General features: G+C 44.4%; 1 protein-coding gene across 5 annotated transcripts in view; it reads left to right on the plus strand.

Moving 5' to 3' along the window:
• The window catches only part of LOC104558433 (speckle-type POZ protein), a 60879-nt gene that overhangs the window by 12340 nt on the left and 36239 nt on the right, over nt 1-12300 (plus strand). Inside the window, exon 1 of one of the 5 annotated variants that reach the window (XM_062016700.1) lies at nt 8414-8507. The exons of the other annotated variants lie outside the window; for them this stretch is intronic. The gene's annotated coding sequence lies outside the window, so the exon portion shown is untranslated. Of the gene's footprint in view, nt 1-8413; nt 8508-12300 lie in introns of those variants that run through there. 5 annotated transcript variants of the gene reach the window in all.

Consider the following 12300-nt stretch of genomic DNA (forward strand, 5'->3'; position numbering starts at 1 on the left):
AAGGATTTTGGTTTGACATACGATCTCATTGAGCAGCACCATCACTGATGGCACAGAACACAGTGAAGTACTTAAAAAATACCATTTCATGTCTAATTTGACTGGAACATCTTTCATACGAGGAAAGGCTGCGGGAACTGGGGCTGTTTAGTCTAGAAAAGAGGAGACTGAGGGGAGATCTCATTAATATTTACAAATATCTAAATGGTAGGTATCAGGAGGTTGAGGCATCCCTTTTTTTTATAGTAGCTAGCAACAGGACAAAGGGTAATGGGATGAAGCTGGAACACAAAAAGTTCCATTTAAATATAAGAAAAAACTATTTCACTGTAAGGATGATGGAGCAGTGGCACAGGCTGCCCAGAGGGGTTGTGGAGTCTCCTTCCTTGGAGGTCTTCAAGACCCGTCTGGACATGTTCCTATGTGACCTGATCTAGGTGGACCTGCTTCTGCAGGGGATTTGGACTAGATGATCTCTAAAGGTCCCTTCCAACCCCTACCATTCTATGATTCTAATTGATCTTTCAGTTTGCTGACGGAGAGAGTACCAGTGCTGACAATAGTTTTAGATTGATAGACCTGATAAATGTTAAAAACATTTCCATTCACCAGAGTTCTCTCTCAGTTTCCACTGAGCCAGCCTGAGCAATGTAGGGGAAGTTTTAGGGTTAATCTCTGAACTGTAGTTAAGCCTCTAGATGGACCTAGTATTCAGTATGTACTGTGAACTGAATTTGTTGCCCTATGTGATTTTTTTTTTTTTGTCCTAGTTACCAGTCCAGTTTACAATAAGATGGACTTACCAGCTTTATTCTTGGCACACTCTTTTTTTCAGCTTTTTACTCATAGGATTTCATTGCTGTCCCACTGCCTTGCTCACTATGGACCTGTAAACTTGAAATCATCTTGCTTTATTTCTTCCTGGACATTATTTTTGCAAAATTTGACATAAAGCTGGTAGACTTATCTATTTCTTGTATGATCAGGAGCTGCTGCTATGTTATTGATGGCATTCTTAGTTCCATGCTCAGAAATATCCACAGTAGTTTTGTAAAATTCTTTCTCCCCTCCTGACTTTGGCTCGATTTTCTACACAATTGGAGTATTACGTAAGATTTTGCTGTATTCCTCCAACCTCTGACTGCTCATGTTTCCTACTTGACACAGAGAGGAAATACAAGAAAAACGTGGGGTTTTTTTGTTTTGTTTTTGTTTTGTTTTTTTTTTAAAGCAAATGCAAACCAACAAACAAAACTCCCCCCAAAAAATCTTTATTGAAAGTGTTGCTGATTGATTCTCAGTCCATAAGCTGCTACTGTATTCTGCCTTGTACTTTGTACTTGAGACACCTCTTAAAGCATGTGTCCCAAGTTCCAGAAATGCACAACAAGAAACTAGAGTGACACTAAAGTATTTATACTTTTGAGAAGGCAAAGAAGCTGTTGTTTTTCAGAAACTATATCTCTAAATATATTAGAACCTCTTTCCTCAGTGTCATGTTGTTAAGTGTCCCTCTACTGAACTCTGTAGCAGTGTTTTGGGAGGAAGGAGTTGAGTGATTCTGGAGGTCTCTTCCTTTTTGCTGATGTGCATAGCTGAGAATTCAAGAAAATATGTAGCACACATGGAATGTAACTCGTAGGGGTTTTGTTTGGTTTTACCAAAAGAATGCAGAACCACTGACTGTGTAGCAAATGCCTGGAAAAGGCTTGTGATTTCATTTTTATACCGTGAGTAAATCCTTTGGCTGCAGTCAGGAGTTGCACTGTTGTGTTCTGTGAGGTATAGCTGGCCTGACAACTCCATGGATCATTAGACATCCACAGAGATAGTGAAGTCAGGATCATGGGAGGGATTAAACACTCTAACAATAAATCTGTTAACTGGAGTCAGTAGGATACTGGTGACTTTAGATACACTGACTAGAGAAAATAGTGTTAAAATTTTCATATTGAAATCAAATTTCAACCCTTGGCCTGCATTACAAGTCTTATTCAGTAGGGTATATTGTATGACTGTTGACTTGAAAAATGGCTTTTGCTAGAAATATATATGTTGTGCATTTGGGCTGTGAATCATATACAGCAATGTTAATGCTTTAAAAAATGGATTGAACTTCTGATAACAGAAATAATTTCCCAGCAAAAAAGGATGCCCTTGCACAAACCTTTAAGAGACAGACCTACATAAAAAGTCAGAATATAAATTTGAAAGCATGCTAATTTTTAGTAGGAATCTCATAAATAATCTCAGTAACATTGCTTATGAAAACTACTGCAAGGTTTAAAATTTTAAACAATTCTTACATATTCAGAAATATTTCATGTCGTATCGTGTGAACTTACAGGGTGTGGTTGGACAGTAGGGTATTTAAATTGCTGACTGATAGTTTAAGGTACCCTGAATCACTATTTTTGTTTTGGAGTTAGCAAGCCACCCTTTGAGTTAATAGAGCTAGAGTTGACACCCTTTCATATCCGTGACATCAGACATGCCATTGACATCTATATAGCATCAATCTGAAAAAGTTGATGTGGTATTCTAAAAATGAAGATGTCTTCTGATGTCAAACAGAACTTAAAGAATTACACTTCTTAAACTAAGAATATGCAGGAATGGTACTTGTAGAGGTCACAAGATGATAAACATGGAACAGGGCTTAAACAGCACTGTGTAGTTCAGGTTTTTTTCTTCCTTTCCATAAAGTCTGAGTCCTCGTATTTACCAATAAACAGCTATCATCAAAATGAGTATAAAGTGGCAATATCTCTGTTAGGGCTGTGACAAGAATGGATGCTTAGGCAAAATAGCATTGGGCAGAGAAGATGGTCTATAAAAACTTGCTGGTTTGGGGTTTTTTTTCAAACAAGTAGGAGTTTGCATACGGGACTTGATCAGATGAGGAAGTAATTTTATAGAATCATAGAACGGTAGGGGTTGGAAGGGACCTTTAGAGATCATCTAGTCCAACCGCCCTGCAGAAGCAGGTCCACCTAGATCGGGAACTTTTTGTGCTCCAGCTTCATCCCGTTACTCCTTGTCCTGTTGCTAGCTACTATAGAAAAAAGGGATGCCCCAACCTCTTGATACCCACCATTTAGATATTTGTAAATATTAATGAGATCCCCCCTCAGTCTCCTCTTTTCTAGACTAAACAGCCCCGGTTCCCGCATCCTTTCCTCGTATGAAAGATGTTCCAGTCCCCTGATCATCTTGGTGGCTCTGCACTAGACCCTCTCCAGAAGTTCTCTGTCCCTCTTGAGCTGAGGAGCCCAGAACTGAACACAGGACTCCAGATGAGGCCTCACCAGGGCAGAGTAGAGGGGGAGAAGAACCTCCCTTGACCTGCTGGCCACACCCTTCTTGATGCATCCCAGGATACCATTGGCCACAAGGGCACATTGCTGGCTTATAGTTAGTGTATTATCAACCAGGACTCCCAGGTCTCTCTCTGCAGAGCTGCTCTTCAGCAGTTCAACCCCCAGCCTGTATTGGTGCATGGGGTCGTTCCTTCCCAGATGCAGATGATTATAGCCCAAAGCAATGTGCTAGGCACCACTACTTTCCTTTGTGGTGTTGTAGCCCAACCATTTTTCTCTGTTTTCCCCCCTAAATCTTTAATCAATTTTTGATCTTCTTTCAAATAGTTGGGAATTTGATTGATTGGGATTTTTCCATCTGGAATCAAAGACTGTATCTCTGCCGTACCTTTTTTAGCTGCCCTCTTTGCTTCCTGTTCTGCCATGGAATTGCCTACCTCTTGTGCAGTTGTTCCCTTTTGGTGAGCTTTGCAGTGCATAATCGCTACTTCTTTTGGTAACTGTACAGCTTCTAACAGTTTGAGTATTTCCTCTGCATGTTTTATGTGCTTCCCTTGGGTGGATAAGAGTCCTCTTTCTCTCCAGATCGCTCCATGGGCATGAAACACTCCAAAGGCATATTTGGAATCTGTCCAAACATTAATCTTCCTGTCTTTAGCAAGCTCTAGCAAGTTAAAGCTATTATTTCAGCCTTTTGTGCAGAGGTGCCTGAGGCGAGGGGCCCAGACTCTATTACCTTGTCTGTAGCGGTCACTGCGTACCCTGCTTTGCGCTGTCCATTTTTGTCAAAGGTGCTGCTGTCTGTATACCATGTGTCCTCAGCATCATCCAGCGGTTGTTCCTTCAGATCTGGTCAGCTGGAGTAGACTGCCTCAATGGTTTCCAGGCAATCGTGAGTCACTGGTTCCCCTGTCACTTCACCAAGGAAATGCTGGGTTGACAATGTTAGTTACTGTTATCTGGACATCATCCTGTTCTACCATAATGGCCTGATATTTGAGGAATCTTTGTGGGGATAACCAGTGCCCCCCTTTTGCCTCCAGTACGGTGGACACTGTATGAGACACCAACACTGTGATCTGCTGACCCATCGTGAATTCACGAGCTTCCTGGATTAATTACTACTGCTGCCACTGCTCTTAGGCAGCTCGGCCATCCTCTGCTTACTTCATCCAATTGTTTTGAGAAGTATGCCACTGCCTTTCGGTCTGGGCCAAGCTCCTGAGCCAGTATTCCCAGCGCAATTCCTTGCTTTTCATGAGAGAATAACCAAAAGGGTTTTGTAGGGTCTGGCAGGCCCAAGGCCGGTGCCTGCATTAGCTCTCGCTTTAATTTGTAAAAAGCCTGAGCGGCTTCCCCAGTCCAGGTGAGATTCTTTGAGTCACTCTTTAAAAGTTCATAGAGTGGCTTCACCAATAGTCCATAATTATGAATCCATAATCGACACCAACCTGTCATTCCCAGGGAAGTATGGAGCTCCTTAACTGTCTGTAGTCTGGGAGTCTCCTTCCGTGCTGCTCCCAGGGTCCGTTCGCCAGCCATGACTTCATATCCTAGATATGTCACCTTTTGCCGGGCTATTTGAGCTTTCTGTGGAGAAACTCAATAACCACTTAGTCTGAGAAAATTCAATAACCTTACAGTCCATGCTATATTTTGCTCCTCTGTTTCTGTGGCTACCAAGATGTCATCCACATACTGCAACAGTGCTCCAACCCCCGATGGTTGCTCCCATTGCTCTAAGTCTTTAGCCAACTGGTTGCAAAAGAGACTTGGGTTGTTTTTAAAGCCTTGTGGGAGTACAGTCCATGTAAGTGTCATGGTTTGGCCCAGCTAGCACAGCAGCACCACGACAGTCTCTCGCTCTGTGCCCCCATTCACCCCCACCCTCGTTAGGAAGGTGGAGGCCCCAGCAAAATGGGAGTAAAAAGATAAGCAAGATTGTTATAGATTAAGACAAGGGCAGGGGGGGCTCGCTGCCAATTACAGTTCTGGGCAAAACAGACTCCAGTACTTGATTTAGAGAGGAAAGTAGGAAAGTTTATTCTACAAGAAACAGAACGGAATAAAAACAGAAAGGGAGTAGAATGATGAGAAAATTACAACCAGCACTTTAAGATCTCCCTCCCCCACCCCTCCTTTCTTCTCGGGCCCAGCTCACTGCTCCTGATATCTCTACCTCCTCCCCCCTCAACGGCTCAGAGGGGCAAGGAGTGGGGGATATGGTCAGTCTCTCACAGATGGGCTCTGCCGCTTCTGTCTTCTCAGATGAGGATGACTCCTGGCATTCTTCCCCTGCTCCAACATGGGATTCCTCCCCCGGAACACAGTCCTTAAACTTCTCTGCTGTGGGTTGTTCCCAACAGCTGCGGCTTCAGCCAATACAGGTTCCCTCACATGGGACGCAGTCCTTGGTGAATATCTCTGGCTTGGATTCTTCACCGCGGTTGCAGTTTCTGGAGTTACAGGGTCCCTTTCTTGGGACAAGGCATAAGTTTAGTGAGCTGCTTTGTCATGGGTTCCTCCCCACAGTTACAGCTGTGGATATTGGGTCCCTTCCTCGGGACACGACCTGCTCCGGCCATAGTGATAAAGGGTCCCTCCTTTGGGACATGGCCTCTTCCGGCCATAGTTTTAAAGGAGAAAATCACTGCCCCTGGCTCGGGGTCTGCAGTGAAGTGGTTGGATCTCCCCCACAGGACATGGTCTCCTCTGGCCATGGTCAACGTCCCTGGCTCGGGGCCTTTAATGAAGTGAATCGCTGCCCCTGGTCTGGGGCCAGCTTTAGCAAAATGAGCCCCTGATATGGGCTCATTATCAAAATGAGTCTCTACCGCTGATGCAGGGTCTTTAAAGAAATTAAAATAAATCTCAGCTTCACCAGTTCTCTCCATAGAATGCAGGGGAGTCTATGCTCCAGCACACCTCCTCCTCTCTTTCATCACTGACCTTGGAGTCCACATGGTTGTTTCTCTCACTGTTCCTACTCCTTGCACCACCACCAGCCAGAAGGAAAAGAAGGGGCAGAAGAAGAAAGAAGATGGAGAAAGATGGAAGAAGAAACCTCCTCTTCCGAGTTCTTCTTCAAAAGTGATTGTGGAGGTGTCTAATTGGCTCAGCCCCAGAAGTGGGTTTGGCTCAGAGCTGGGGAGAGTTGTGAGCAACTTCTTACAGGAGCCATCTTTACAGCCCCTTCCCACTTACCAGAAAAGGCTATCATGTCAAACCATGACAAAGTTGTGTCCTTCTCCCACTCAAAGGCAAACAGCAGTTGACTCTCAGGGCTCAAAGGTAGGCATCTTTTAAATCCAGTACAGTAAACCCGGCCAATTCAGGTTTCAGTTTTGTCAGCAAAGTATATGAGTTGGCCACCACAGGGTATAAATTCTCAGTTATTTTGTTCATGACCCTATGGTCCTGAACTGTTCTGTAATTCCCATCGGCTTCTTTGCTGGTAATGTGGGAGTGTTGTATTCAGATTCACATTCTACTAGTAATCCATATTCCAAAAATTGTTCCATGATCCGGCAGATCCTTTTTCTATCTTCCAACCTCAAAGGATATTGCTTCACTCTTACCGGTTTGGTTCTTGGTTTGATTTTAACTGTTACAGGTAAAGCTGTTTTGCCTTGCCAGGCATTTCAGTGGCCTGTACCCCAGGGAATGCCTGGTTCACCACTCCTTTGGCACTCTCATCTCTTCAGAGGGACTTATCAGGGCTAAATTTAAAAGTTCAACTAACTGGTCACCTCCCACTTTAATTTCTATTACGTCTTTTCCAAATTTTTACTTCTGCTTCCAATTTTCTCACCCCAATAGTGGCTTGGGGGGAGTTTGGCATATAAAGAAACTTATGGATCCCCAATTGTTTTCCAATTGAAACTTTAAAGGTTGGAGAAAATATGCCTTTTCACTTTGGCCAGTAGCTCTCTTTACCGTTACAAAATCATCATCTACAGGCATCAAAGCTTGATTCAATACTGAAAACGTGGCACCAGTATCCACTAAAAATTCAACCCCTTATTGTTGTTCCCCTGGACCCCCAGCCAATTCCTTCCAGTGTCTCAATATGCTTCCTAAGGGGCTTGCTTGGGGAAATTCCGTGCTCAGTTTTGCTCCCATTATACCTCCCATTCTACCTTTCTCTAACTTCCACGGAAACCGTTTTTACCAACCTTACAACTAGTGACAACAACAGCTCCTGTCCAGGGGTTAAAAGCACTCAGGGCAATAAAGTGTTTTAGCTTAACCGAATAACATAACAAAGCCTTATAATAATCCAAACACCGAAACCTGATCCCGTCCTGCAGTCTGCAGAAGCCTGACTCCCCCTGTCTGCGGAGCAACACTGCGTCCCTCCCTTTTCAGAGTGATCAGACGGTCTTGCGTAGTTCTATTTGCTTGGTGCAACGGGCTCACGCACCTGGCTGGCAACCCCAAGGTGGGCGGCTCAAGTCCTCCCCTGCCTGCACCCCCCCCCCCCCCCCCATCATCTCTGCTTTCTCCCTGCGGAGAAACTACTCACAAAGCACAAAACAAATTTCCAACATACAACAATGATCTCTCACTCTGTTCGTCTCTGGCTGCTTCTCTCTTGGGAGAACAGAAACACGGATTAGAACTCCACAGTCATGCTGTGAGTCACACACTCGCACACAAACACTCTGCAACACAAGTTAAGCTTAAAATCAGCTCTTAGCGATGATAAAATATGCATGGTACTGGTATGGAAATTTTACATTACATTTACAATATATACGATGATAGCTACCACACACAGTGCTCCTGCTATCCCAGCAAGGATTGTCCAAGTTACCATACCAGCGAACTCTCTAATTCCCCAGGGGCGAGCAGTATCGCTCCCTCACCAGGTGCAAGAGGTACTTATACCCACCTTACAACTTACAGGGTCTTGGTAAGCTCCACTACTCCTCGTCACAGCGTGAGGCGTCCCATACACAGCTTATAGACTCGTCCCCTGTACCCCCTGCAGGTTTCCCCAATTTACATACCTGGTCCACTGGCGGGTCCCGTCTCTTCCCCTGCAGCGATCGGATGGGGATAGGAGACTCTGGAGAATGTCCCACACCCACACGGTCCAGCAGCCGGGCAGAGAGGGTCTCCTGGCTGGCTCACCAATTGACGTGCGGAACAAACTCTATAACACAGTTAAGGGTTATAAAGCAGGTATGTATTGCGCCAGCCAGTTCGAGGGAGATAATTCTGCCCAACTCACACACCTTATTGTCTAACAAGGGGCTACTTATAGTGTACAGGTAGGGGTGTGCATAAGCACCTATTACATATTCATGACCTATCCCCGCTTTGTATTGTAATAAATCCTCATCGAGCTTGTGCTTGTACAGTGTCTCCTGGTAAATTTCCATGCCACAGAGCAGGATGCAAACAATTCTGTTTTCCACATTCCAACTCCTTATTATCTGCAACTGTCTGCACACCAGCTTCTTCATTATCAGCATTCAGGGTCTTCAAGGCTTTCACTGATGAAAGGGTTCGAATTCCAGTGAGCTGAGTTATGGTGTTAGTTTACAGTGAACTGAGTCCTTCTAATTTCTTAGGTTTTTACCTTCTGCATGTGTGCTTTTGCTCATCAGTACCCTCTGTGTTTAGTAGTGGGTCCACATTCCCCCTGGTCTTCCTTCTGCTGCTGATGTACTTGAAAAACCACCTTCCTTAACTTTCCTGGTGTCCTGATTTAGGCCCATCAGGGAACAAAAGACCATGATTAGCCTCAAGTACCAAAGACCTGAGAATTGCCAAAGGGCAGGGAGAGCTTAATTGCCGCTTAAGGTCCAGGACAAAACAGAGCAGGCTACTCGGCTTGGGGAAGAAAACAGAAAATAATTTAATGCAACACCAACTAAAGCATAACCATAAAACCCCAAAACACAACCAAAATAAAACAAAACAGAGTGGTACAACAATGAAGAGCTCAACCAACCCTTTAAGACCACCTTCTCTCCACTCCTCCCCTCTTCCTGGGCTCAGAGTCCTGCTCCCGGTGTTTTTACCTCCTCCCCCACTAAACGGCCCAGGGAGGCAGGGAGTGGCAGTTTCAGTCAGTCTATTCCTGATGGCTTCTGCTGTTTGTCTCTCCTCAGGGTAGGTGGGCTCTGCACCAGTTCTCTCTGCACATCTGTGGGGTACCCTGCACACACGACAGCCCTGCACGGGCTGGTCTGATGCGCATTTATCCCAAAAGCTGCAGCTCCTTTCTGCCTCTTGTGTGGGTCTCCAGCACGGCCTGCACCATGGCCACCTCCTCACACAGTCTCACCCGTCCGGATGCACTCACACGGAGCTGCTGGTGGCTCTCAGCCCTGCCATTGCCCTCCATGGTTTGCAGGGATACAGCCTGCGTTCTCACCACAGGTTGCAGAGGGGTCTCTGGTCTGGTGCTCCTCCTTCCTTACTCCTCTGACTGTGGGGTCTGCGTGGTTGCCTCCATCTTGTATCACTCTTACACCTTTTCCCAGCACTTCAAATTCCCGTCCCCTAAATAGTGATCACAGAGGCACCAGATTGGCCCAGCCGGGCCGGAGGTGGGTCTGAACCCAGGAGCCGGGGGAGAGTCCAAAAACTTTTTACTGGGTCTTTACTGCAACCCCCTCCCCCTGTTACCAAGCAAAAGCTGCCCCTTGCTAAACCATGACACCTGACTAAATTTATTTCTAGAAGGGCTCTAGCCCTTCTCGTTGCATCTCTGCATGCTCTGGCAATGTTCCTGTACTCTTCCCAAGAAGTCAGCCCCTGTTTCCACCTCTCATAGATGGCTGCTTTCTACCTGAGTTGTCCCAGCAGATCCTTGCTCATCCATGGAGGCCTCCTACTTCCTTTTCCTCCTTTCTTGCACATTGGGACACACTGATCCCGGGCTTGGAGGAGGTGATGCTTGAAGATTGACCAGCTCTCTTGGGCACTTCTACCTTCTAGAATCTTATCCCATGATATTTGTCCAAGCAGATCTTTGAAGGCCAAAGTCAGCTCGCCTGAAATCCAGAGTCATGGTCCGGCTTTGTGTCCTGCCTCTTCCACACAGGGTCTTGAACTCTACCATCTCATGGTCACTGCAGCTAAAGTTGCCTCCAACCTTCACATCCCCAACCAGGCCCTCTCTATTCGTCAGCACCAGGTCCAGCAGCACATGCCTCCTCATTGGTTCCTCAATCACCTGTGACAGGAAGTTGTCATCAGTAATCTGTAGGAACTTCCTGGACTGTGTGCGCTTGGCTGTGTAGCTTTGCCAACAAATATCAGGGTGGTTGAAGTCCCCCATGAGGACCAGGGATTGTGATCGTGAGGCAGCTCTCAGCTGTTTGTAGAAGGCCTCATCCACTTCCTCTTCCTGATCAGGTGGCCTGTAGCAAACTCCTACAAATTTAATTTAAGAATATGTATATTCTGTAAACTGTGGCCCACATTCTTTTCTCATTTCTGCAGAAATTTGCTCAACAAATCATGAGATTATAATTGTGTATAGCAACTTTAATAGCAGTGATTTACTAGTTGGAGACTTCCCAAGATTATTAAGGTTTTTTTCTTCAGCTTAAATTTTAAAGCTAGTGAGGCCTCACTTTCTTCTTAAAAATAAATACCTTTTTTTTAATCTAAAATAGTATATTTGCCTTTGTGTCAGGGAAAATAAGCTCAGATGACAGCCCTGGTTTTAGAGACATGCTTATAGCAGTGAGAGTGGAGAGCTAGTGAAGACATATACAGCAAGTCATCTGAAGCTGCTGTATAGCAATGCAGAGAAGCTGCCTGGCTGCCTCCTAAGTGCTGCTGCATAAAGAGGCCAGAACAGACACTGACTGCATCAATGGAAAAGTTTTCAGTCAGCATGGCCAGAATCATGGCTACAGATTAACTATGTTGACTGTTAAAGAGTGTTGTCATATCCACTCCCCTGCTTGAAGGATCCATTATCTTATGGTGAAGCCATCATACGGTACCTTCCTCAGATGCATAGAAGGCAGGTTATTGTAGGCTGGGTGTAATTTCAAAATTATCTTAAATGACCACTATATTAGTGCCTTCATTTCTTCAGCTGCTTTTTTTTTGTAGAAGTATGCAACCTCAACAAGTTGTGCTTAAAGACCACATGTATCAGTTTGATGAATTTCTTAGAAGCAGTTACGGGCAGTAAATGAAATTCAGAGAACAGTATTTCACTACTGCATTTGAGAGGCAAACGATTTTCTTATTTCCTGTGAGTTTGTAATTTTGTTCATGCTGCTTCTTGGGGAGAAGGACGGGGTGTCAGTATAGGTGTTTGAGTCCAGAAGTTTTGAAAATTGCTGTTCCATGTTGTGTTCAGCCTTACAGAACTCTGCATTCCAGCAAGTGAGATTACAGTGAAATGTCTGTCATTTAAACTCCATCATTTTAATCAAGGAGCACAAGCATTAGTCAATTATCTTCAGCTGTATCCTGGAAATGTTTTGCAATGTCCTTGCTTTACATTGGTGCCAAGCTCACCAAACCTGCAAGTGCGATAAAAGTTCTAGTGTTCCTTGGCAGTAAAGATTCATCACTTGTGTGATTTAGAGTTGTTTCTTGGTTAGCAGATAATTGATATTTCTCTTTAGATAATACTGCCCTGTATCTTATTGACTTTTACTATTCATGGGAAAAATAGTAAGAAGATTTTTTAAGTGTTTTTGTAAGAAAAGAAGAGTTAACAGGAAGAAATAAAAAGCAACAAGAACTGGTTTCTTCTTTGAGGCTGGACAGGGCTTATGGATGTGATTTGTTGGTGTAAATAAGGAAACAAATGTGGAAATCTTCTGGGAATTTATTTTCCTGTACTTTTACATTTCCCTCTGCTTTTTAAAGATTCAGTAAATAACTTACAAACAACAGCTTAGAATATATCATTAAAATGAAAAGTCAGCAAATCAGTTCCCTGTGTCCAAGATACTTCCTTTGAGGATTTTTTCACTTATAACACAAGTTACAA

The sequence above is a fragment of the Colius striatus genome, chromosome W (genome assembly GCF_028858725.1).
Source record: "Colius striatus isolate bColStr4 chromosome W, bColStr4.1.hap1, whole genome shotgun sequence".
Lineage (NCBI taxonomy): Eukaryota > Metazoa > Chordata > Aves > Coliiformes > Coliidae > Colius > Colius striatus.